Here is a 24,491-nt window from a genome sequence, read left to right as displayed (position 1 = left end):
GGCTGTCCTCAATCAACGAAAGGCGGACGGACGAGAAAAGTCAAGAACTGCTTCTTACCTTCTGGGAGGCAGTGTGCCTGGGGACAGCCAATCTATCGGCAAGGTTATTTTTCTGGCCTCCTACTGGCCGTTGAGATGCGGTCAGAGGGAGACAGCGGCGTTCCAGAAGACCTTCAGCGGTTCCAGCCATCCTCGATGATCGCACCCGGCTCCGTGCCTCGCCGGGGCTCGTCATCAGCATGGCACACGGTTGCCCCAAAACAAAGATGTGTTGCTCGCATCCCGTGTGCACGTCTCCGCTTGCCAAGGAGTCTCTCGCAGGCAGGGTTTGTATCCCACAGCCCGGAATGAAAGCAGCGCGAAACTGATACAATTGTATCATCTCTACTAAGATGGCAGCTTATTGGATGGATGGTGCCTCAGTTTCTTTGTCACTGCATCATGTAAAAAACAGCAGAGTGGATCTCCATCATCATTGCAGAATTCTTCTTTTCGGCTTAACACAAGGAAAACGTATCATCTGAGAGTTCTGGGGGTCCGGGGTCTGAAATGGTTCTCACGGAGTTAAAATCAAGACGTCAGCAGGGTGGCACTCCTTCTGGAACTTCTAGGGGAGAATCTGTTTTCCTTTCCCCTTTCCGGCTGTCGGAGGATGTGCCCATTTTCCTTGGCTCCTGGCCCCTTCCTTCATCCTCAAAGCCAATCGCTGTCCTGCTTGGACCCTCACCCCTAAGAACTTTTGCATATGGGTACATCTGGATAATCCAGGATGATCTCCCCCATCTCAAGATCCTTAACTTAATTATATCTGCAAAGTCCCTTTGCCATATGCACTGGTTCCGGGGATTCGTATGGACAGCTTTAAGGGGGGTGGGTGTCCTTGTTCTGCCCACCACGAATGAGGAGCTGTTACGATTTCCAGGCCTGAAAGTGCAGAAAACAGAATGGTGTCCAGAACCCAGAATGAGGTGTGGCTGTGGGGATGTCTACACTGGGGCTCAGTGGCAGACTGGTAGGAAATACCAGCCATCAATCGCTTCCTACTTGGCAGAGTATTTTCGACACGGTCTGACTTTATATATGTATATAACATACGTATAGACAACTTTAGCATCTTGGATGAAGAGACTCAGTCCATCTAAAGGAGGAGGCAGTCTCAGACAGTGGAGAAAATAAGAACCCAGAGTCTGGAGCCGGACCACCCAGTTCGAATCCCAGTGATACCATTTACTGGCTAGGTGACTTGGGGCAAATTACGCCCCCGCCCCTGGGATCCCCATCTGTAAAATAAGAATGATGATAAGAACACCTAGCCCATAGGATAGTTGTGAGAATTTAATAAATTTGTAGGACAGGGGCGCCTGGGTGGCGCAGTCGGTTAAGCGTCCGACTTCAGCTCAGGTCACGATCTCGCGGTCCGTGAGTTCGAGCCCCGCGTCGGGCTCTGGGCTGATGGCTCAGAGCCTGGAGCCTGTTTCCGATTCTGTGTCTCCCTCTCTCTCTGCCCCTCCCCCGTTCATGCTCTGTCTCTCTCTGTCCCAAAAATAAATAAACGTTGAAAAAAATAAATAAATAAATAAATTTGTAGGACACTTACGCATGGCTTATAGTGAGTGCTATTGTTCTTTGAAGAGGTGGCCAAATGGATTTCGGCAAAAGGCTTCTCCATGCTGCCGAGAAACAGAAACAGTTTCAGAGCGAAGGTACAATGTCAAACACTGAGGACCATGGGGCCTGATTCTCAGACAACCTGTCTCTCATAGCAGGCAGCTTGATACGGACTCCTGACAGAGGTAAGCAAGATTCACACACCTAACACTACATTTGGAAAGGCCAGCTAGGGCTCAAAACATACCTGGCCCATCAAAACCACAGCTCGGTGATAGACTTAAATATGCGCACAAAGTCTCTGATGCTCCTTCCTTCGAGCAGTGGGGCCTAAGTTTCCTCCCCCCTCAAGTATTAGCTGGATTTCGGGACTCGCTGCTAACGAGTAGAATAAGACAAAAGTGACAGTGCACAAGTTTAGAGACCAAATCGCAAAGGGTACAGCGGGGTCCTCCTCGTTCTTTCTCTTGGATCACTCACTCTGGGGAAAACGAGTGGCCATACTGTGAGCACACTCAAGCAGCCCATGGGGAGACCCATGGAGGCAGGAACTGGGGCCTCTACCAGCCACATGAGGGCGCCATCCTGAAAGCCGACTTTCCAGTCCCAGTCAAACCTTCCAGTGAATACAGCCCCTGTTGACATCCTCCCTGCGGCCTCGTGACCGATGCTGAGCCAGACCACCCAGGTAAGCCATGCCCGGATTCCTGACCCTCAGCAACTGTGAGATAATCGATGTTGGTTGCATTAAGTCATTGCGTGTGGGGGTAATCTGTTGCGCAACAAGAGAAAATGGATAGAAGTTCTTTTGCTGCTGAGATGTCGGTCGGTCTGATTCTCCTACTAGTAGCATCCGGAAACTTGTCTCATCATCACACACGGGTGACCGATGGTACAAACCTGAGTCCTCTAGGGTTTATAAATGAACTCTCAATGTGTGCGTGTGTCCGTCCACGCACGTCCTGGGTGGGTGAGCACCCAGGAAGTACTCTTCGTGCAATCATCTCCTGGCAATGTCTCACTCACATATACACACAAACTCACAAAGAACTGAAGTCCATTCATTCAGCATTAATTAATGACTAACAAATAGTTCATTAATAACGAACGCACCAGGCACCACTCTTCCCTAAGATGAAAAGGCATCGCCCGTGCCCTCGGGAACCTACAGGAAAATCGTTCTAATGTATTTACGCACAAACCGTAGGGGAACAGCATTCCAAGACTCTCGCGGGTGGCTGGGGAGACGGCATGGGCCGTCTTTGCACGGAGAGTATTTGCACGGAGACTCAATTCTAACTTTTCAAAAGGATTTTTGTGGCCGCTTCAGGACCCCTACCCTTGTCCTAAGTGGAAAGCCAGGAGGAAACCGAGCACGATATTTCTGATCTGCAGCATTATACAATGCCTCGTGGAGTATTCAAACACAACAAAAGCACCAAATAATAACAACCATAATCCAGGACGTCAACATTCGCCCTAAACACCCCCTTGATTCCTATGAAAGGTTGGAGTCAAGTGCTCGGTGCCGGGCAGGGTCGCGGCACACAATTCTCTTCCTGGGCAGGCTTTGTTCCAGATCAGCCTGGTACACAATGCTGGCAAGGCTCAGAGGCCAGCAGAACTCACATAACAGGTGGAATTATATATCAGTGAGAGACTTACAGAGTGTTTATTCACGTGCCAGATTTATTTATCAGGTACGGGATTGAAAGGATTTCCCCACAGGATATGTAGAGATTAGTGTGCAGTGAAAATGCTTTTTCAACAAACCCCCGCGCTAATCAGGTCTTGGTTTTCGTATTTTAGCAGAACAGGGCTTAGTGCCCTTTGCTGACGAACAAAGCAAGCCGAAACGTGGACATCTATCTGTCACTCTGAAGGGCGGCTGTCACTTTTTTAAAAGCCCACGAGCATATTTTAATATTACATTCGATTAGTGTATTTATAATGAAACAACTCCACGGCTACCTGGAGCCTAAAGACATCTGGATGAGAGGGGAAAATGTCTTTCACCCACTGCTTTGTCTACCTGGAGCCATCATTAAATGATTTCCAGAAGCTTCTCGAGCCCATGCTGGGTCTAAGGAATGTGTTCATTAAAAATCTGCCGCGGCTGAGCTTAAAAATGCAGCCGAACACTCACAGGTCTCCTGAAGGGCAGGTTGAGAGCAAGCACGAGGCCACTCGGACGAGATTCTTATATAACCCTCTCTCACACGGTGTCTATAGTGAGGCCAAAGCAAGCAGATGAACAGCGAAAAAGTCACTCCCTCATCTGGCCCATTTAATGCCAAACATCTGGATGTTACATAACAAGCCATTGGGGTCGTTCTCTTGCTCTCCTTTGGTCTGTTTCAAAAATAGTCGTAACAATTAAATCTGGTCTTTAGACACTGAATTTCATATATTTTCCATAAGGTCTTGGAGCGAACCGGTCTTGATTATCCTTTGCCATTAAAAACCGCACGGTCACGCTCGGAGAGGATATCACTCCAAGAGCGCCCATAACCGCAAAGGTAATCTCTGACCTCTCCCTTGCGTCTTCAGGTGTCCACCCTTCGTGGACCAATGGCCTCAGCACACTAAGGAAAATGCCAACGTCCCCGCGGCCATCGGCCCCTGCGACCCGCACTGCAAAGATCACTCCTTCCCGCACAGGGGCTCTGTTTTACACAAAGGGGAGTCATACGAACATTTTGGTTAGTTCCTTACAATTTTTCAAAGCCCCTTGAGACAGGAAGACCGACTAGAAAGTGCTCTCAGGCCACAGCTAACCAACCACAGGGTCACTGGGTGCAGCCATGGGGGGGTGAGTGTCCTGGCTTTCTCCACGTTGCACATTCTCCTCACTGAACCCCATTCCGGACGGTAGGCCAGCCTCCTGTAGCTTTTCTGGAACTGGTATGTCTTTCTCTGCTTACCTGAGTGTACTTGCTGCTTCTCGGTTACCCCCACAGCTCACTTCCTGCCATCCGCCCACCCCTAAAGAACCCCTAAAGAACCAAGAACCTAAAGAACCACCCCTAAAGAACCAAGCACATATGCAAAAACAGTCAAACACCATGTCTCAGGCACTGAAGCAGGAACATGATCACTTTGAGGAAGGCCTTATCTTCGCGTTATCATAGAGAAACTGAGGCTCAAGAAAGTTAAGTAACTTGCCCGCAAAGCGGCTAACATGGCACATGAACTCAGGTCTGTGGGCAGAAATGGCAGCGTAGAGGCACCTGGGTGGCTCAGTCCGTTGAGCGTCGACCTTCGGCTCAGGTCACGGTTGCGCAGTTCACGGGTTCCACCCCAAGCGGGGCTCTCTGCTGTCGGCACGGAGGCTGCTTCAGATCCTCTGTCCCCTTCTCTCGGCACCCTCTTCAAAACAATAAATAAATAAACCTAAAATAAAATTTAAAAAAAAAAAAAAAGAAATGACAGTGCAAATTCATGGTTAACAGCTTGGTTTTTGAAATCAAGCGACCTGGGTTCCAGTCTGAACTCGGCCACCTAACTGTGTGACATTGAGCAAATCAAGAAACTTCGCTAAAGCTCCCTTTTGTCATCTGTAAAGGGACGTAATAACAGAAGTGTCTCCGTAGGGTTTTGCAATAATGAGAAAACGAATGTAAAGGACTTTCTATAGCAACTGGCATGCCCCGAGGTTTCAGTAATTGTTAGCTGTCACTATTAGCACGCGCTAGATTTGCAGTATTCCACCCCATCGCACCACAGCCACAAAAACATTCTGCCTTTTGTTCTTAGGCTCTAGCTATTCTGCATTTACTGGCAAGTAACAAAAGCCCAACAAGGAGCTGCTTAAACCATAGGGATTTTTATTGTCTGCTTAACAGGAAGCCTGAAACTAGATGGTCCTGAGGTAGACTGGGTGGTGTGGTGTCACCATCAAGAAATCAGGCTCATCCATTATTTCTCATGGTTACAACATGGCTGCCACAGCTCCAGACATCACATCTTCCCATGGTAGAATAAAAGAACATGACAAAAGAACTTCCTCTTCATGTTCCTCTCTCTTCTCAGGAATGAAAATCTTTTTTCACTGCGCATGTCCTTGGTCAAAAGTGGTTGCAATATGTCTGTCCCTAATCCTGGCAAAGGAGAACTGGGTTGCCACAGTTGCCTGCAAATTTTTTTCTGTAAAAGGCCAGACGGTAAATAATCCAGTCTTTGCAAGCCATACAGTCTGCCACGACCACTCAAACTCTGCTGTCGTAGCATGAAAGTGGCCACAGACAAGAGGTAAATAACCGAGTGTCTCTGTTCCAATAAAACTTTATTTACTAAAAGAGTTGGCAGCTGGATTTGGCCAATCCCTGCCTTAGACCAATCACGATTCATCACTGGCACTGAGTACACGGCTGCCCAGATTCAACTTGGTTCCATTAGCAAGAAAGAAAGTGGAATGGCTAGTGAGCAGGGAATCCTCCGGAGGCGGGGCCCCACAATCGTCCCTGGGAAGAGGAGCGGTTTGATGTCGTGAGGAGCAGATCTGGAAGCGTCAGGAACCTAGGAACTACATTTATGTAGAGCTGCGAGAGGGACACGCTGTCCAGGGGCTCCCTTGCGTCTACACTAGTGTTTCCGCTGCTTTGCATGAGCTGTGGGATGATTCCTCAGAGGTAGCTTTGTGCCCCAAAGGACCACACCAAGGGAGACGGCCCCAGCCCCCTCCTCCAAACTTTAGCCAGAGACCTCTTACCTTTATCTGTTCTATATACTGTGTTTCTGCTTGGGGGGCCTTTAGAGTGGGGAACAGGGGGAAATCTCTAATGACCAAAAAAAAAATTAACAGCCACTGACCTAGAAGGTAAAGATCTCATCTGCCCATAAAACATCCCTTTCTAATTATATCCCCTGTGATTCCACTAAATACACTCCACCCCATGAGACGCTCTATGCAAGTAGGACAAGTATTTCACACGTTTTCAGCCACTGTGCCTCTTCTTCACCCTGGCTCCCAGCTCGTCTGCACGGCCTGGACTCCCCTCTTACCCCCACTCAACTAGAAACTGACACGCTTCTTTTGGACTTACTCTGTGCCCGTCACCAAGTGACATACTTGCTGTGAAAGGGTAGGTACATATAAAGACGTAAAAGATAACCTCTTTCCTCAGGTTTTATGATCCAGTCGTACAGAAAACATGCAAATGGAACGAGTATAAAGTGATGAGCATGATTTAAAAATATACGTATATATATTTAAAAGGAATGTATGTTTCCAAATGGATACATTTGCTGCCTGTATCGCGTTGGAATACATGCTTTCCAGTAGGGCTGCCATGACTCACCTTCTGGGAGAATTTTCCTTCGGGGAATTGCATTTAGATCCAGCTTTTAAACCACAGAAGAAAACCAGCCTCATTCAGCGAGTATATCCTGTTTCCTTTTACAAAAAAAATAGTCTCTCTCAGCTTGATCACTGGCTTTTACACCGGACTCCAGATGACTTCGAGATGGTTACAACCATCATACCCACCTTCAGAAGGCGCACTTGCCAGCTCCTGGTATCTAACAGGCACGCCATGGGTTCTGACGGCAATCCCTCAGAAGACGCGCCCACTGTTCAGGGCGATGGCCACTCAGCAGCCATGGCCACACCCCTGAAAACAGGCCAGAGCAGGAAAGGCTCCTTCAGCTGGCACGGAGGGTTCTAGACAGGAACAGAGTTGGGCCCTGGAGTCGGGAAAGGTACGGGATGGGAAAGCACTTAGACTCTGAAGTCTACTTTGGCCATTGGCTAGCTGTGGACCTTGCGCTATTCACTTATCCTCTCTGGGCCTCAGCCTCCTTATCAGTGAAATGGGAATAATAAGACCATTTATTCCCTCAAGGCTGTTGTAAGGATGAAATGACTTAATACCTAGAAAACACTAAATACGACATAAACGCTCGTTGGTGTCCGCGTTATTATTGCCCACGGCCGAGTGAAATCTCATCAACCAGCTTACCTAGCCAACCTTGGGCATTCACGAATCGCCTCGTTTTTTCAGGGGTTAAATAGCTCAGTCCCACCAAGAGCAAAAACTCGACCATCGCACTGAAATTGGTGCTTCTCTCCTCCAACTGGATGGAGGCTGGCTTGGGTTTGGGAACGTGTGGTTAGGAGGGAAACACGATCGTTGCCTGTTCCTTCTCGGATCCTCTACCTTCTCCAATCGCTGGCTGGTGGATCAGGTCTCTCGGGGCCCAAGGAACAAAGCTCTTCAAGGAGACCTCAACTGTGAGCAGGGGCCGGGGGCGGGTGTGCAAATGCCGGTTCTTTCTCTTCCGGGGCTCTGCGGAGGGTTGTCCCCCATTGTTGGAGGCTTCCTTCCACCGATGGCCTCTGCCAGCTGCCCCCACAGGTCCTGCTTGGTGCTGTTCGCCTTGCCCCCACCCCCACCTGGGGAAGTAGGTCCTTTTCAACAAGAAGACTCATTAGCGCGTGTTTGCCTTGCCAGTTCTTGGAGGCAGACGCTGTTCCAAATGCCTGTTCTCACCAAACGGCGCTCTCTCCTCTGACGTCGTATCGGCGGTCCCTGTGCCCCGCAACCCCCCCCAAACTCCAGAAGACATCTGTAATGCCCCCCAGGTAGTTCTCCGAGGCCCTCCTCATTCATCTGAACTTAGGTAGAAAACACAACAGGTGCACACCTTTCTTAAACACTTGTTCACTGCTGGCCTCTCCTGGGTCCTCGGCCTCCTGTTCCCCCATCAATCCCATAGAGTGGCCCAAGCCTCGCCGGAGGACATGAGCGGCATCACCGGGCACATCCTGCCGTGTGTCTGAGTCTCGGCAGAAGCTCCGGGACGCGTGAACAGAGTCCCCCTCAGCGTCCTGTCACCAGTGGCTCAACGCTAGGTTGACGCACGCTGGCTGCATGGTGGGAAACTACCCAGAGGGCATCTTGGCTTGCCCAACAGGAAGGGCTTGACTGCCAGGGAATGGAATTTGGGCTCCACGGCACAGACGGTGAAAAACGAAGGCGTGTTTCTCTTCCTTTTTCTGCTTACAGGTGACTTCAGCCCCAGGGACTGCTGTCTTGCCCTTCCGTTCTCAGACCTGCCTCTTTCCCAGGCTCTACGGACCCAGAGAGCCCTCAGAACCCCTCGTTTAAAGTGCAAAAGGAGAGGGGCAAACATGTGCCCCTCTGGGGGTGGAGGGGGTGGGTGGGGTGGCTGTTTAGACTGCAGTGGGGGACGTAAGACCAGCCACAGCCCGAGGACAGGAGGGAAGGAAGAACAACATTTCCAGGGAGCACAGACGAAAGTCGACCCTAGCTCGCACACTAAATGAGGACGCCTGCTGCCTGCGGCGGGGTCAAACGAGGTCGCAGGAGCTTATCTCTCCGTGTAGAGCGAATTAAGGGCATCCGGGGACAGCTGCAGAGCGGGAGGCTCCCCGTGTCGCCCTCTTCCAAAGCCCGTCAGGATCCCTGGACTGGGCGCAGGCAAGCACCCTCCGAAATGCTGGTGTTGTAGGTCTTTCGCCCACGGAAAGGGAGGCTGCAGATTGCTCCTCGGGTGGGGGAGGCTCTCAAGAAGGGGAACAAAGAATAATTGTCGGGGGCTCTGTATGTCTCCGCAAGAATCAATTCTCAGCGTTAAGGGCCCTACAGCAGAAAAACGAAACACTCCCGAGAACATCAGCAGCCCTGCTGCAATTACAGGCCCCAGATCGCGGTTCCCAGAGTTGGGGACAAGGAAGACGGGCCTCGCAGATCAGGTCACCCCCCCCCACCTCCAGGCCACCCGAAACCGGAGGGCTGCAGACCAGCCGGCCCCGGGAGAGCCCCAGGAAACCCGGTGCGTTTGCATTCATAAAAACTTTTGCGGGAGGGCTGCACGGGCACCGACGGTTCGCGCGGACGCGGCCAGGGCACAAGCAGCGCGGCACTGCCACCTTGTGGGCGCCGCCGGCCGCTCGGGCGCCGCGCAGAGGGCGCAGTCCGGGGACCGGGCGGCCGAGCGCAGGCTGCCCCGCGCGGCCCGCGCCGCCCGCAGGAACGCGCGGCCGAGCGGGAGCCCGCGGGGGGCGGGGCTCGGGGGCGGGGCGCGCCGGCGCCGGTCACGTGGGTTAGCAACAGGCAGCAGCCAATGGGAGCGCGAGGCAGGCCCGTGCGTGCGCTCGCCGCCCGCTGGAGAGGCCGGGCGGTGAGGGGCCGCGTCCCGGCGTCCGTGGCCGCGCGGGTCGCCCAAGGGCCCGCGCTTGGGTGCGCGTCTTGGGCCGGGAGCCTCCGGCCGCGGAGGGGGCGAGCAAGAGATTAAAAATAGCAGAGTGCTTTGAAATAGGACTTTCCCAGTGGCACGCTCCAAAGCGGTGACCCCGGGGGACAGTGGGCGGCGGCGGGGTGGGCAGCAGAGGGACAGCAGGCGGGGACCCTATCCTGGGCCCGGGTCCGGTACCCCCTCTCCCCGTCCCCGCCCTGCACCAGCCACTTGTTGCCGTGCCAAAGCCTGGGGACTGAAACTGCCACTTGGATCCACATAAGAGGATTAAAACAAAAAGAGTAATGAAGTTCCTGGCAGTGGCCTGTCCGTGTTGGCAGCGTCGCCCTGCCTGCAGCAGGTAGAGAAAACAGGCACCGTCCGTGGCTCTTCGCGGGCCCCAAGTCTTAGCCCCGAGACGCCAAGGCAGAGCAAAGGCAGGAACTGGGTCAGAGGAAAAAGGCAGCTTAGTGGTTGGTTTTAATTACTGTAAATGGAAAAACCACATCCAAAAGTGCATCTAATGACTTTTACGGTAATCCCACCATGTTGACATGAACCAGCCCACCCCTGCGCGCAGAGAAGACCACAACACAAAGTGCCAGAGGTCCATCCCAGGACGCGGACAAAGGCAGGACCATCAGAGGCAGACGTGGTTTCCAGCAGTGGCTCAGACTTCGGGGTTCGTGGTCAGGCCCACGCTTCATCCCGCTAATAGCGCATCGTTCTCTTTTTCTCTCTCGTTCATTGCCTTATAATGTTCTCCTGGAAGCTCTCTTACTCCTTTTTGTTGTTTGGGAGTTCATGTTTTCCTCTGAAACGAATCCAAGGACCATATGGCCTTAGAAGGGCACCTCATCCATTGCCCTGCCTCAAGGCGCTTTGAAAGACCAAAAACTGTAATACTGTCGTGTTATTATAAAGATAAAATATCGCAAAACCTACAGGATCTAGCCATCCTGTTCTTAAAATTCCCTGGGGAAAGATGCTGTGCAGTACTCTTTGATAACCTACTACAAATGCTAACCACTTTGGGTAAGATATAATAAGAACCTTCTGATTCCAAGTTTTATGTGTTTCTATTTAAGCTCATTCAGGGTCAGGCTACCCCAGAGGGCAATTGAACATCTGCCCAGCAGCTTATGGACAGGATGCACTTCCCTCTGTCAGGAACAGAGATCAGTGGTGCCAGCTGCCACTGGGAACCTTGCCTGGTGCCCAAACACCCTGGGGATTTGCCAGGGCAGCGTCGAGAAGGTGATCCGCTCTGAGTCATATTTTCTTCTTTTATTGCACCCTTGCCAGCCGAGTTCATTGATTCACTCAATAAACAGGCCTTGCGCACTTGGTGTGGAAATGAATCGGCCGTACTTGATGGTCCTGTTTATGCAAATCTGATACAGTAATTGATTCGGAAGCGTATCATACTCGAGTGCTTGACCAGGAAAGGGTTCTGAAGACGGTATGAGAACGCAACAAATATCTGTGCAGCTCCGAGAGCCGGGCCTTTCTTTGTTTAGGTTCTGGGCACATCGACATTGCAGCAGGGAACTTGCACGATGCAACGGACTCATGAAGACAGGAAATGAGACGGGGCCACATGTTTCCATGGTCCGAGAGTATGTCTCCCACCCCACACCAGTTGATTGTTGCTTCTCTTATTCTGCTCCCTCGACCTCCTGCCTTTCGGTCGTTGGTTCTTTTGGGGACTCCTTTGATCATGGAGCAGTTCAGGTCACCTACATGTTTAATATTATTAAATAACGTGACGTGATGGGAAAAGTCACGGGCTGGGACTAAAAAACCGTGTGGTTCTAGCCCCGGCTTTGCTACCCGATGAAATTCGTCGCTTTCGACAAATCTCTCAGGAACTGAATCTCGGTTCCCTCCGCCCCAGTATAAGGTTGATTCGCACTCCGCAGCAACCACGGCGGGAAAGATGCAAGGCCTCAGTTTTCTTATCTGTAAAGTAAGGGGTTTGACCTAGATTTAAGGTTTGCAAACTGTCTTTAGAAGTGGAGTCCCTCTTTACAATACAATCTAACATGAAATCCCCACGGTTGGTAAAACAGGTGAAGATAGGCTTGCCCTCGCGCCCCTGGGTCGTGCGTGTTTCTTCCTGTATCCCACAGAAGGCCCTCGAGGCACGGCGGGTTCCACTGGACACGGTGTGAAACTCACCGTGCTAGATGATTATTTCAGAGTATCCCCCAGTTCTGGGGCGCCTGGGTGGCGCAGTCGGTTAAGCATCTGACTCTTGATGTGGCACAGGTCATGATCTCACCGTTTTTAAGTTCAAGCCCCACATCGGGCTGTGCGCTGAGGACAAGGAGCCTCCATGGGATTCTGTCTCTCCTCCTCTGCTCCTCCCCCGCTTGTGCTCTTTCTCTCTCTCTCTCTCTCAAAGTAAATAAACTTACAATAAAAAAAAATAGACAAATAAAATACCTTCCAGTTCTAAAACACTGTAAATCAAAATATTATAACCAAAATGCTCTCTGAGTGTTTCTAGGAGGCGATTTAGCCCCTATCTTCTGCCTCCGTTTATTAATATGTTGTAGGAGACAGACACCAGCTTCACAAAATCAAACTGTGTGTCATTCCTCTCTCCCTATCTGTGAAGCCAGTCTTTCTGTCCCAAAGCAACATTATATTTTGATGGGACACAGTAATGCGTTCTGAGAAAAACACCAGATGGGGCCAGGGCGTGAGAAGACCTAAATTCTAACCCTAGCCCTGCCTTTAGCTTTACAACCTTGATCAAATCAAGGAACCTTACTAACCTACCGAGAGCTGTAAAATTATGAGGCTGAGCGACTTAGTAATCACAGGATTGTACAGGATCAACTTCTGGACCCCGTACCTCCATGAGTTGCTTTAAACTAAATAACTCAAATTCCAAGCTGCCCACATGCCAAGTCATATCATCACACACTCTTCAATGTACATACACTCATCCCATTTAGAGAAGAAGGGACGAGGGGACGAAGGCAAATTAGGTTGTCAATGACACCACCAGGACGTCAAGCTGGAAATATCAACTGAACCATTGTTGTGTTTGCACAGGTGGCCGGAGCCCATGGCACGCCTTGAGGTTAACTCACCAAGCAGGAGCCACATCCCCATTAATAAGAGTTCCTCCAGGCATTAAATGCAGTGTGGCATTTGTGAGGGCAGACCAGAAAATCCCAGAGTTTGGGGAACGTTTAAAGGAAACTGTCTGGGTTAAGGACCCAGGAACTGGGATTGGACCCAAAGGAATGACCCCACCAGCGACAAACAGCATGATTCATTGCCTCCAACCACGCACGTCCTGGGAAAAGGCAACAGGGCCCTGCCCGGGAAGCCAGGGGACTTTAGGGGTAGACACAGAAAACAGCTCTGGTCATGGCTGTGACTTGGTCGTAAGTTAACTTTATGGGTCACCGAGTGTCTGGAAACAGACTATAAAAAGAAGAAAGGGTGGCCCAAGCAGCTTTGTGTTGGAAATGGCTGTGACCAGTTGCTTCTGGAAGGGAGATGTATTGACTATAATAAAACTTGATGGGCCCAGCACTTGTCTGTTAAGGGTGGAATCAGAAGTAAACTTTGGACTGAGTAACTGGCAAGAAGCTGTGCTTTAGAGCAGGAGCAGAGGGGGTGCTATTCCAAGCCGTAAACAATATGGCACCCAACAAGTGCACACGATCTGGCTTCTTTGTGACCTTTAACCCCATGACCCTATCTGTAGGCAGAGCTTGTAGGTTAATCTCACAAACAAGTTGGTACAGTTGGACTTTCACTACACTGGCTTACGAAAATTTTTGTCTAATCTTGTTTTTCTTGGAACAGCAAAATATTTAGGGTAAAAATAAGTAAAAATGTCGGGCTTTAAGTCTTGGTATCTTTAACTGTGTCCGTTTGGGGAGAAACAATCGGTCGTGTTTAATGCTAACTTTTATCCAACCATCAACGGTCAACAATTATTTATTGAGCACATACTCGCGTATAGTCTGATGTTATAAAGCCTGCCATCCAAAGCTGTAGGCAGCAAATAAAAGAAGATTATGCCAGAAATATTTCAAAACATGCATTCTCTTCTCATTTGATTTTTTTTTTTTTCAAGATTTGGGGAAAGCACATTGCAGCATTGACTCAAAGTACAATGGAAAAAAGCATTGAACTGAGTTTCAAGAAGCCAAAGAGGGATTCTCGACTATCGTTATCCACAGCTGTGTGGCCATCAGAACATAAGAGGCACGTCTTTGTTTATCCCAAAAATAAGGGAAGCTGAATTGGATCATATTTTATATCACAACACTTAACTCTCACAGCAGTTCATGTTTACTGAGGCACTTTTCATTCTTTTTCACTTATTCTTTGTAACCACCCTACGACGTATGTATTATTATTTCCCCCGTTTTTCAGATGAGGAAACTGGGCTCAGAGAGGTTTCGGAATCTGTCCAAGGGCACACAGTACTGACAAATCTGGCATTTGAATCTGGTTTCCCCCCCGCTGCCGAGTGGCCCATAACACCTTCACATCACCGAACTGCCTTAGAGTTTATCCAGAAAGGAGAGCAACCTAGTGTTTTCACTTCTGCCAGGCTCTCGCTCAACTTCCCCGGAGCTGCCGAGAGAGATCGCCCTTAACATCGGTTACTGCTGTCCGATCTCATGGCCCAGAAGTGGCCATGACACACAAGAGAGGGCAGAAACATCTGCCTGGGGGAGAGGGAGGCACTTCAGAGACGGCATGCCCGCCCCCGTGAGGACTGGGAAGGACACTAGACTTTTGGTCAGTGACCATGCCTGAGCACTCAGAATCCAGAAGGCAACCACTGCCCGGAAAAGACCTGGCTGGAGGGACACGGGTGCCTGACCGAGACCTTCCTGTCACTTCCCCTCACACACCCTTTAGACGAAGCCTGGCTTCCCGATCTCCTGGGAAGTGTGCAATCAACACGACGCCCAATGACCAAACACTGAGAGACTGTGAAATGGCACGACCCTAACGATGCACAGGGAATCTTCACGGGGGAGTGTTTTGGTTTGCATGCTGTTTAACATAAAAAATAGCAATTTGTATAGGGAGGGGCAATGCTAATCTAGAGATGGGTTGCACGCGGTCCCTACTCTTGAAAAGCTGCATGTCCCCTGGGGTCCACCAAGGCTACCATCCCTTATGACCTCTTGGGTTAATCCAGTTATCCCCAGACCAGAAAAAAAGTACGTGGGACATAAGTATAATTTTTTTAAGTACACAAATTATTAACACGTACTGAAGGATTAAACAGAAAGTAACCAGTTGCGGAATGTCAACCTCAAGAGACTGCACATTTCGTCTGGAAATAGTGGGGCTGCTGGAAACAATTACAAAGGGATCTCATCCGTTATCAAGAAAGAGGAAGCAGTTATGCATATTCTCAAGAATAACAGAGGAAGAGTTAATTCTCCATTACTTGTTTATATTAGATTAATCCTGAATCTGTGTTGGGGATATAAATTATACTTCCTCCAATAAATTCAATTTTGCAGATAATGAGGTACTTCCTTCCCCGTCTGTTTTTAGCTGCTTAAAAGCTGCGCCACATTTTGCTGACCACATCTATATTATGTGAGCCCCCTCTCGGCTCCCTGGAGGTAATACTTCCCATTTGGGGAATCCCTCTTGGGGAATGAGTGAATCATCCAGTGGAAAGAACTCTGACTTAGACACCAGGAGGCTGAGAATTGACTCTCGCTCTGGCCCTAACTGGATGTGAACCTACAGACAAATTGCTCTGAGTAAAGTAAGGAAGCCTTCTTAGATAATATCTTTCTAAGATCCCTTCCAGCTCTAAAAGTCTGTCTTTGTCCAACCCTCAAGAACAAAAGCAGGGATGCCCTCCTGCATGAGAACCACTGATCTCCAGGAAGGGATCAGAAAGGGGACGCCGGGGACTGGACACTGAGCCAGGGGCCCTGGAAGGACGTACATAAAGAAGAGACAAGGATAAAGGCTGCTGCCCAATTCCCAGGAAATTCCTTGGGAACATTCCAGGAAGAAGGAGAAGGTCCTGGTTTCATCCCATAGCACGTACTGAAGATTGATGTAGCGCGGTTCTTTGGGGTGCGACATCGAGTAGACCATTTATTGCCTACTCATTAGACCAGGAACATTTCCATCAAGAGAAAAGATCGTTTTTTTAAAAATGCAGGAAGAATGAGGGGTTCAATAGAACCACACCTCTGGTGATCAGAGACCCAGCTTTTGGAAATGCCTGTGTTGAGTTGCAAGACAGCAGTAGAAACAACCACAACCAAAAAGCCTCACCCAAGAAACTGTTCACAGTTCCAGAGGGAACATAGGAGCCCTCCAGGGGGAGAAGAACCTTCAGGAAGAGGGAAGGAGAATTCCAGTGGGTCTGCACATAGAGGCTTCACGTGTAATGCTTGTTCTCATTTCTCCCCCCAGTTAACGTTCATGGGGCTCCTTCCCTGGGTTCCTGGGACCTGGGACAGAAAGGATTTACATTAATGCTAGAGTTGCTTCCTGCCCCCCACCAGCAGGCCTCGTCTTTCCCTTTCTGTCGCTGTTCCACCCTGGTGATGACGCTCTTTCATCTTCCAGGACTTGCCCCTGACGCAAACACCCAAGAGAGAGAACCTGTTCTCCCCATTTGACTGCTGAAGTCAAGGTGTCTAGACTATCCCTTTTGTTTCCACCACCCTGAACAATACCAGAAACTGTGGGCTTTCTGTACTGGGGTCTAGTTTGCAAATCTGAGAACTCAGTTGAAATGCAGAGGGAAAGAGGGATTGCCCAAAAGTGGCCAAAACCTTTGTGTTCACGAAGAATTTCAGGATTGCTTCTAGCTGTTTCTCTCTTCCCGGGACTGCTGGTGACGTCAGTGTTGCTCTGTATGTTTGTGATAACGACACTGCAAGGGAGTCAGGAATTCATACTCTCCGTGCCCTTACACACGTCACTGACTTCTTTAATCTTCAACACGACCAGGCGAGGCAGCAGTATCACACAAATTAAAAAAAACAAACAGCAGTTGTACAACTATGGAAACTGAGGCTCTGGGAGAGAAAGTGACTTACTTAAGCTGGGGAAACGAACACGACAGCAAGTTCTGATTCGAGGGTCTGCGGTCTCCTCTCGCCCCACAGCCCACGAGAGGCCAAACAGCCGAGAAGTCCCATGAAACTGGGGCCACAGCCGGGTGGGGGACAAGGTGTGGTTTACACCTGTGTCAAAACGTTAACGGTTGGTGTGTGACAATTTGGTACATGGACATGGAGGCTTGGGGGAGAATGTTCTGTACATCTGAGCAGCCTTTATAGATACATATAAATGAAGGGAACATCGACTCGTTCTTTTTTTTTTTTTTTAATATTTATTTACTTTAGAGAGAGAGAGAGAGAGAGAGAGAGCGTGGGCAGTGGAGGGGCAGAGAGAGAGGGAGACACAGAATCCGAAGCAGGCTCCAGACTCTGAGCCATCAGCACAGAGCCCAACGCAGGGCTCAGACTCACAAACAGTGAGATCATGGCCTGAGCCAAAGTCAGACGCTCAACCAACTGAGCCACCTGGGTGCCCCAGACTAGTTCTTGAGACACCCCCCTTCCAGCCCAGCAGTGGGCTTCCTGTCGTATCTCATGATTGCGATCGCCGCTCCTCTGGGGTCTTCTTCCCATCAGCCAGAGCTCACCTAACTTAATCCTGGAGCTGGTGGGAGCCTGGAAAGATCCTGATAGTGACACAGGGTTAGAAGGACAGAAGGGAGGACACTGTCCACCGACATCATGGATCCCGGACCACTAGGGCAACGGCCCTCCACAGCATCCAGGCCCTGCCTCACCTTCTTAGAACCCAGTCCCGTGGGAGGCCAGCCTCCCCTACAGGGAAAAATTAGGAGGCTTACTAAGCTAGGATGTTCTCCTGAAGTGCTGGTTTTCTCTACACCATCTCCGTGAGACAGGAATGTTCTAGAATGGGCCTCATTATTGCTAACAGTGAAGTGCTTGGAAAACGTTCAGAAGGAAAAGTACTCGTTTCTGGAACAGGAGAGCAGGGGACAGGCTGCAAGACTATGTTCTCTCCAACTGGGAGAGGACAACCTCGGTCAGACACCCGAGATGGGAGTGAGCCCAGCAACTGGAGGCTGGTGCTTGAGCCTGAGAGGGAGAGCAGTGTGTGCGTGCGTGTGTGTGTCTGTGTGTGTGCCTGTGTGTGTATATCTGTGTAAATCTGTGCGTGTGTCTGTGTGTGTGTCTGTGCGTGTCCTTGAAATAGGGGAGGGTCCCACAGGGCTACAGAGAGAACACTGCCCAACCGCCTGGGCAGACAGAGCTCCCCTGGAGTTTGCCAGTTTCCCTGGGAAGGTCACACGTTCTGAAGTCCGGTTTCCTCATTAGAGAAGTGGGAATAACAACTCCTATCTCCAAGGACCGTTGTGAAAAATGAGTGCGTACACATATAAAAAGCACAGTGCCAGGCACGTGGGAGGCGATCGGTACATTTTGACTCCTGAACATGTTGGGTGTCTCTCATGAGACAAGGGCAAACAAGCAGGGACAAGCCAGTCTCTGGGTCAAAACCTAGTTCTAATCCTCACCCACCATTTGGCCTTGGGCAAGCCAGCGGATCTTCTGGATCCCAGTCCCAGCCTCCACTCCACCTCTGCTCCATTATCCGCCACCCCCAGCCCCAGTCCTGACCCACCTACATAATCCCAGCCACCTGCCCTGCCAGATAAGGAGAGGCAAGCCAGCCAGGCCGGAGGACTCAGGTTCAGAATTGGACAATGACCTCATCTCAACGGGCCAACATGGAGCATATGACTTCTGTCTGATGGTTAGGAGAGAAAAGTTCTCTCCACCGGCTAGACACAAACACGGAAGCACACAGTCTCCTTATGCAGCTGACAGCTGTCTTGTGATCATGACAGGATCCGGGCCGGGGTGATGCTGACCCTGAGGATGGCAGAGAAGCACGAGGGAACCAACCAGGGGACATTGTTGAGCCACTGGGTCCAACCCAAGTGAAGCCCACCTATCTCTGGACTCGTCAGTCCCTGTCGAGCTGAAGCGGCTTTGCATAGGCAGACACTCCTAACTGAAATGCCACCTGACGCTGTGACACATTGCTGATTTGAGCCAGATTTATGGGTGGTTGTGTCTCAGAGCAGACCATCCCCACCTCAGCTCAGGCCCATCTAAATTCTCCCAGAGGGAAACTCCGAGTCCCAGATTCTTCAGAGTGCTCCAGTCTCCCTCTCTTATTCTCTTTGTTGTCCAAGTGCAAAACTGTGTCCCAGTGTCTGGAGACAGGAGTGGGTCAGAGTCCATTTTCCTCTAAGAACTGTCCTTTAAACAGCTGGCATCACTGTGCGTAACGGTGGCCTACTACTGTATTAGTTAGCTATTGCTGCATAACAAATGACCCCCAAACATAGCAACTTAAACGAGCAAATATGTATTACCTGAGGAATCTAGGCGCAGCTTAGCTGGAGGCTGTGGCTCTGGGTCTCTCATGAGGTTGCAATCAGATGTCAGCCAGGGCTGCAGGCATCTCAAGACTTGCCTGGGGCTGACAGATCTGTCTTCAAACTTGCTCAGGCAGCTGTAAGCAGGACTCGGTTCTTTATTGACCCGTTGGCTGGGGTCTTCAGTCCCCTAACACACGGGCTTCTCCATAGCTGCTCACAGTGTGTTAACTGGCTATCCCAAGGGTGAATGATGAAAGACAGAGGCAGGGAGGGAGAGAGAGGGAGAGAGCCAAAGTCTAAGACAGAAGCCACAGTCTTTTAAAGACTAATCTTTGAAAGTGACATAGCATCACTCTTGCCATATTCGATTTAGTCACACAAGCCAACTCTGGTACAGCATGGGAGATGGTTACAGCGTGTGAATACCAGATGGGAATACCGGAAAGCAGAGATTGTTGGGCGCGATCTTGAAGTCCAGCAACCACAACTACCTTGGGGTCTTCCTGGCCCTCACTCTCCTCGGGATTTCTTTCTTTTTCTTCCTCATTCATCACTTCCCCTCAAAACCATAAACTCATTACCTTAATCTTTGTTTTTTGTCCGTTTCCACAGAGTCTCACTTACCTCAAATAGGTATTTCCAGAGGCAGTTCTATCTCAGGGATTGTTAGTACATCTTTTTTAAAATGGCAGTTTTTTTAGAAATTTTCTTTTGGGGGGAGGCCCTGGGGGGTTCAATTGGTTAAGCATCTGACTCTTGATTTCGGCTCAGGTCATGATCTCATGGTTTGTGAGATCAACCCCAACACTGGGCTCTACCCTGACAGTGCAGAGCCTGCTTGGGATTCTCTCTCTCCCTGTTTCTCTGCCCCTCCCCTGCACTCTAGCTCTCTCCCTTGGTCTCAAAAATAAGTAAATAAACATTAAAATTTTTATTTTATGGTTTATCAGGGCCTTTATCTATTTATTTATTGGCTTATGATAGCAAGAGCAAAACTTTAACTGTGAAGCACCGATGTTTCCTTAAATTTTTCTCCCAACTCTCCTGACTCCCCACCAAATATCACGGCGCCCTTTTCCTGTGCAAGTATTTACTCCTTAGTAAATACTGTGGACATTTAGCCCGCATGTTTCCCACACCTTGTTCTATCAAAGCTCAGTGAAAAGACAGCCTGGCCCTTCAACTGGCTGAGTCTGGGGAGAGAAACCAGAGACCAAGTCGCGGGTGAGATATCTATGCCAGGTGGAGGAGACACTGTGAGCGTCACTCCTACTGACCTCCATGGAGGTGGCTGCACAGGGCCAGCTTGTGTGTCTCAGACACTATGTTCCTGAAGAGGTCGCGAGGATTAATGAAACCACTCATAGAAAGCGCCTAGAATGCCAACCGGCGCCAAGTAAGCGCTCAATAGCCGTTAACCGTTGTTCTCAGATAAATGCAACAGATGGGCGTAAACGTTGAGCAGGAACCATTGTTACAAATCACATCCACAAACTTCGATAGTTATAAGATTCCGTTTTCCTCTCCCTACCTAAGGTGATCTGGATCTTGCTGTAGATTCTCGAAAATATGCCTTTTTTTTTTTAAATCATGAAAATTCCTTATGTTAAGAGGGAAAAAATATACAGTAGAAGGTCATTTGATCCAGAATGTCCGAGACCTAATTTTTATGTACGCATGTAGGTAGCCAATATTACTGAGCACCTACTGGTACCAGACACCCTTCCAGGGACCAGGCATACAGGGAACAAAGACATCCAAAGCCCCTGCCCTCGAGGAGCTTATATTCTAGTGGGTACAAACTGGCAATAAACACATAAATATGTACTAGGCTGAGAAGAAAAATAAAGCAGCAAAGCAGAATGACAAGATAGTTTAGAACGTTCTCTATAATATACACATGTCATTTGAATCTACCAAAGAATATATTCAAAATGTATTCGTTGTGGGGTGCCTGGGTGGCTCAGTTGGTTAGGCGGCTGACTTCAGCTCAGGTCATGATCTCGCGGTCCGTGAGTTCGAGCCCTGCGTCGGGCTCTGTGCTGACTGCTCAGAGCCTGGAGCCTGTTTCAGATTCTGTGTCTCCCTCTCTCTCTGACCCTCCCCCGTTCATGCTCTCTCTCTGTCTCAAAAATAAATAAACCTTAAAAAAAATTTTTTTAAATGTATTTGATGTATTAATTAATGTACTAAAAATCTGTCACCATTCTGGATCCATCGAATACTTCTGGGTTTACCTTAAGACAAAAATAACACGTTAAAAAGAAAATCGAAAATATTTAGTGACGGAAAAGACAAGAAAACAATATTCAGTGATGCAAACAAAATGAGTATGTGCCATTTTTCAACTCTTTCCTAGAAAAATTGGATACTCCATGCCCACTCACTTCCTTAGAAATGTCCTAAACAAACAAACAAATCATGTGATAATGAAAAATAAATGAAATCTTTCCGCACTCAGAAATCTGTATCGATTGTACATGGAAGAATGACAAATTCACTTATGCTCAGAAAGTGTTGTTACAGCATTCATAGACAAGGCGATGGCTCTTTTGCAAGAACAAAATCAACCATATCCTTGGTTGACCTTTGCCATGCTTTTCTTTCCAAATTTCTCTCTCAATCTCTTTAGCTGATGAGTCTGCTGCACAGTAGTCGGGGCCATTTTTCTCTGAGATCTGTGAGCTTTTCACAAGATTCAACGGCCTCTAGGACAATCACTTTTGATCTGCTCATTACTGCCCATACTACCTCCCCACCCTGAATCGCCACGAAGTTGCTCACCCGGTTGGGGCCGTCACCATGTACCACGTGCCTTAGCAAATTATTCTTGGTATCGGTATTTAAAAAAAAAAAAAAAAATCAATGAGAGCTTTGAAATTGCCATCAACTGGAGTTTTTCTGGGCTTACACAGCCACAGAGGCAATCAGCCATCGTAATCTTTCTATCGTGTTTTATGATTAACAGAGCCTTCTCTCTTCTGGGCTGTAACCCATTTGATTCCACAGCATCCCTGTGAAAAGATTGCCATCTGATCACCAAAACCATGTCCCTTGGTCCCTGGACACACTGCTAGACTACATTTCCCAGCATCCTTTGCGCCCAGGTGTAGCCACCAAATAAGCCACTTCCTGGTCCCTAAGAACTTCCCCCCAGGAGTCCCTCCACATCGTTTCCCCTCTCACAGCCGACTTGGGGAGACTGAGAAGCCACGGGATGGAGCCTGGGTCTCCAAGTTTCCACACAGAATGGAGTTACCTGAGGGTTAGGAAGACCCATTTGGAGGAGAAAAAAAAATCGATTGCATTACACCACAGAGATATGGGGTTTTTCTGTTAGAGTAGCTCGGAGCGCCTTCAGAATGCATTTTCCTTCAGTGTTTTATTATTAACACAGCTGCTTCGTACATTTTATCTCGTTGAGAAAGCGGGGAGCAAGTATAATCCTTGCTACCCCTCTTTTTATATTGGCAAACCAAGGCTCAGAGAGGCTAAATAATGTACGCGAGTTCACGGAGCCGTCAAGGGGGGACGTCAAGTATCTGATTTAGGTCTAGTCGGACCCCGTCCCTGTGGTCTTTCCAAAAGACCATGATAACGTCACAGGGTTTTAGCAATTACACAGATCCTAACCTTCTAGGTCATTCTGTAGGGACTGTATTGAGGGCGATTCTTTATCAGCCTGCATTCGCTGCTAATATATTTCTGGGTCTGAACTGAAGCATTAAGCCCAGTGCGCAGTCACTTGCTCACTGCCCACAGGGCTGCATAGATTAGCCCATGGTCTTTGGTAAGATGCCATCTATCTTCTGACTAGGCAGTTTCCTGGACTTTCTGTTCCCGAAATCCAATAGGAACAAGTCAACCCTTTCATTCTTTCCCCCTTTAAAAGCAAGGGTTTGCATCCTTTAAGTAATCATTGAATTGGGGCACCTGGGGGGCTCAGTCGGTTAAGCGTCCTACTCTTGATTTCGGCTCAGGTCATGATCTCACAGTTGTGAGATCGAGTCCCAAGTCAGGCTCAGGGCAGAGCATGGAGCCTGCTTGGGATTCTCTCTCTCTCCCCCTCTCTCTCTCTACCCCTCCCTCAATCATTCTCTCTCTCTCTCTCTCTCTCTCTCTCTCTCTCTCCAAAAATAAATAAATAAATAAACTTAAAAAAAATAACAATCATTGAATAAATATTCAGTACTCACCAGGCACAAAGTACTATGTATGATGTTGGAGGAATTTAAAAATAAATAAACACGGGGAGCCTGGGTGGCTCAGTCGGTTAAGGGTCCAACTTTGGCTCAGGTCATGATCTCACAGTTGGTGAATTCAAGCCCCGCGTCGGGCTCTGTGCTGATGCCTCAGAGCCTGGAGCCTGCTTCCGATTCTGTGTCTCCCTCTCTCTCTGCCCTTCCCCCACTCATGCTCTCTCTCTCTCTCTCTCTTAAAAATAAATATACATTTAAAAAGTAATAATAGACAAACAAACAAAGCCTAGTGGCTGAGAGGGAAGACTCTGTAATAATTGCCTGAATCTAAATTCTGGTTCCACTACCGCGTAGCTGTGTGACCTTGGACAAGTCACGTAATTTTTCTCTCTTCCTATGTGTCCTGAGCCGTGGCCCTACTCACGACGATGTTGCAAGGATTAATGAAACGGTGCATTTAAACAGTGCATTTAAAGCACCGAGAATGGGAGCTGGCACCAGGTCAGTGCACAGTAGCTGTTAACTGTTGTTCTCAGATCAATGAAGGACAGGTACCTAAGCCCTGGCAATGGACAATTATTACATCAGTGCCATCCACAAACTTCGACGGCTCTCTTGCGAGATTCTGCTTTCCTCTTACTGTTTAAATTACCAATACCTTGGGTTGTTTGGGTTTTTTTTTTTTTCTGAAACCATAAAAGTCTCTTCCTATGATATAGTAGAGATTTTCCACTCTCAAATCTTTTCTGTAATCAGGTTTTGAGGGAAGGAAAACACACACGCACCCATTTCCACCCCCCCACCCCCCCACCCCCCGCCCAGACTACCTACGTTAAGCACTTTACCCCTGGGTGGCTGGTGGTGTTGTGTTTTTGAGCCACTCAACCACGCAATTTCCCATTTGTAGATGAAGTCCCCTAGACGTCAAAGAGGATAGAGAGCATTTAAGTAGCAGACCTAGGATTCAAAACCCGATCTGTCCGGCTCCAAAGCCGGAGCTCCTAACCCTTACAGGAATCTCCTCA

This window comes from Acinonyx jubatus, chromosome B2 (assembly GCF_027475565.1).
Source record: "Acinonyx jubatus isolate Ajub_Pintada_27869175 chromosome B2, VMU_Ajub_asm_v1.0, whole genome shotgun sequence".
NCBI classification, from domain to species: domain Eukaryota; kingdom Metazoa; phylum Chordata; class Mammalia; order Carnivora; family Felidae; genus Acinonyx; species Acinonyx jubatus.
This window is presented reverse-complemented; position numbering follows the sequence as displayed.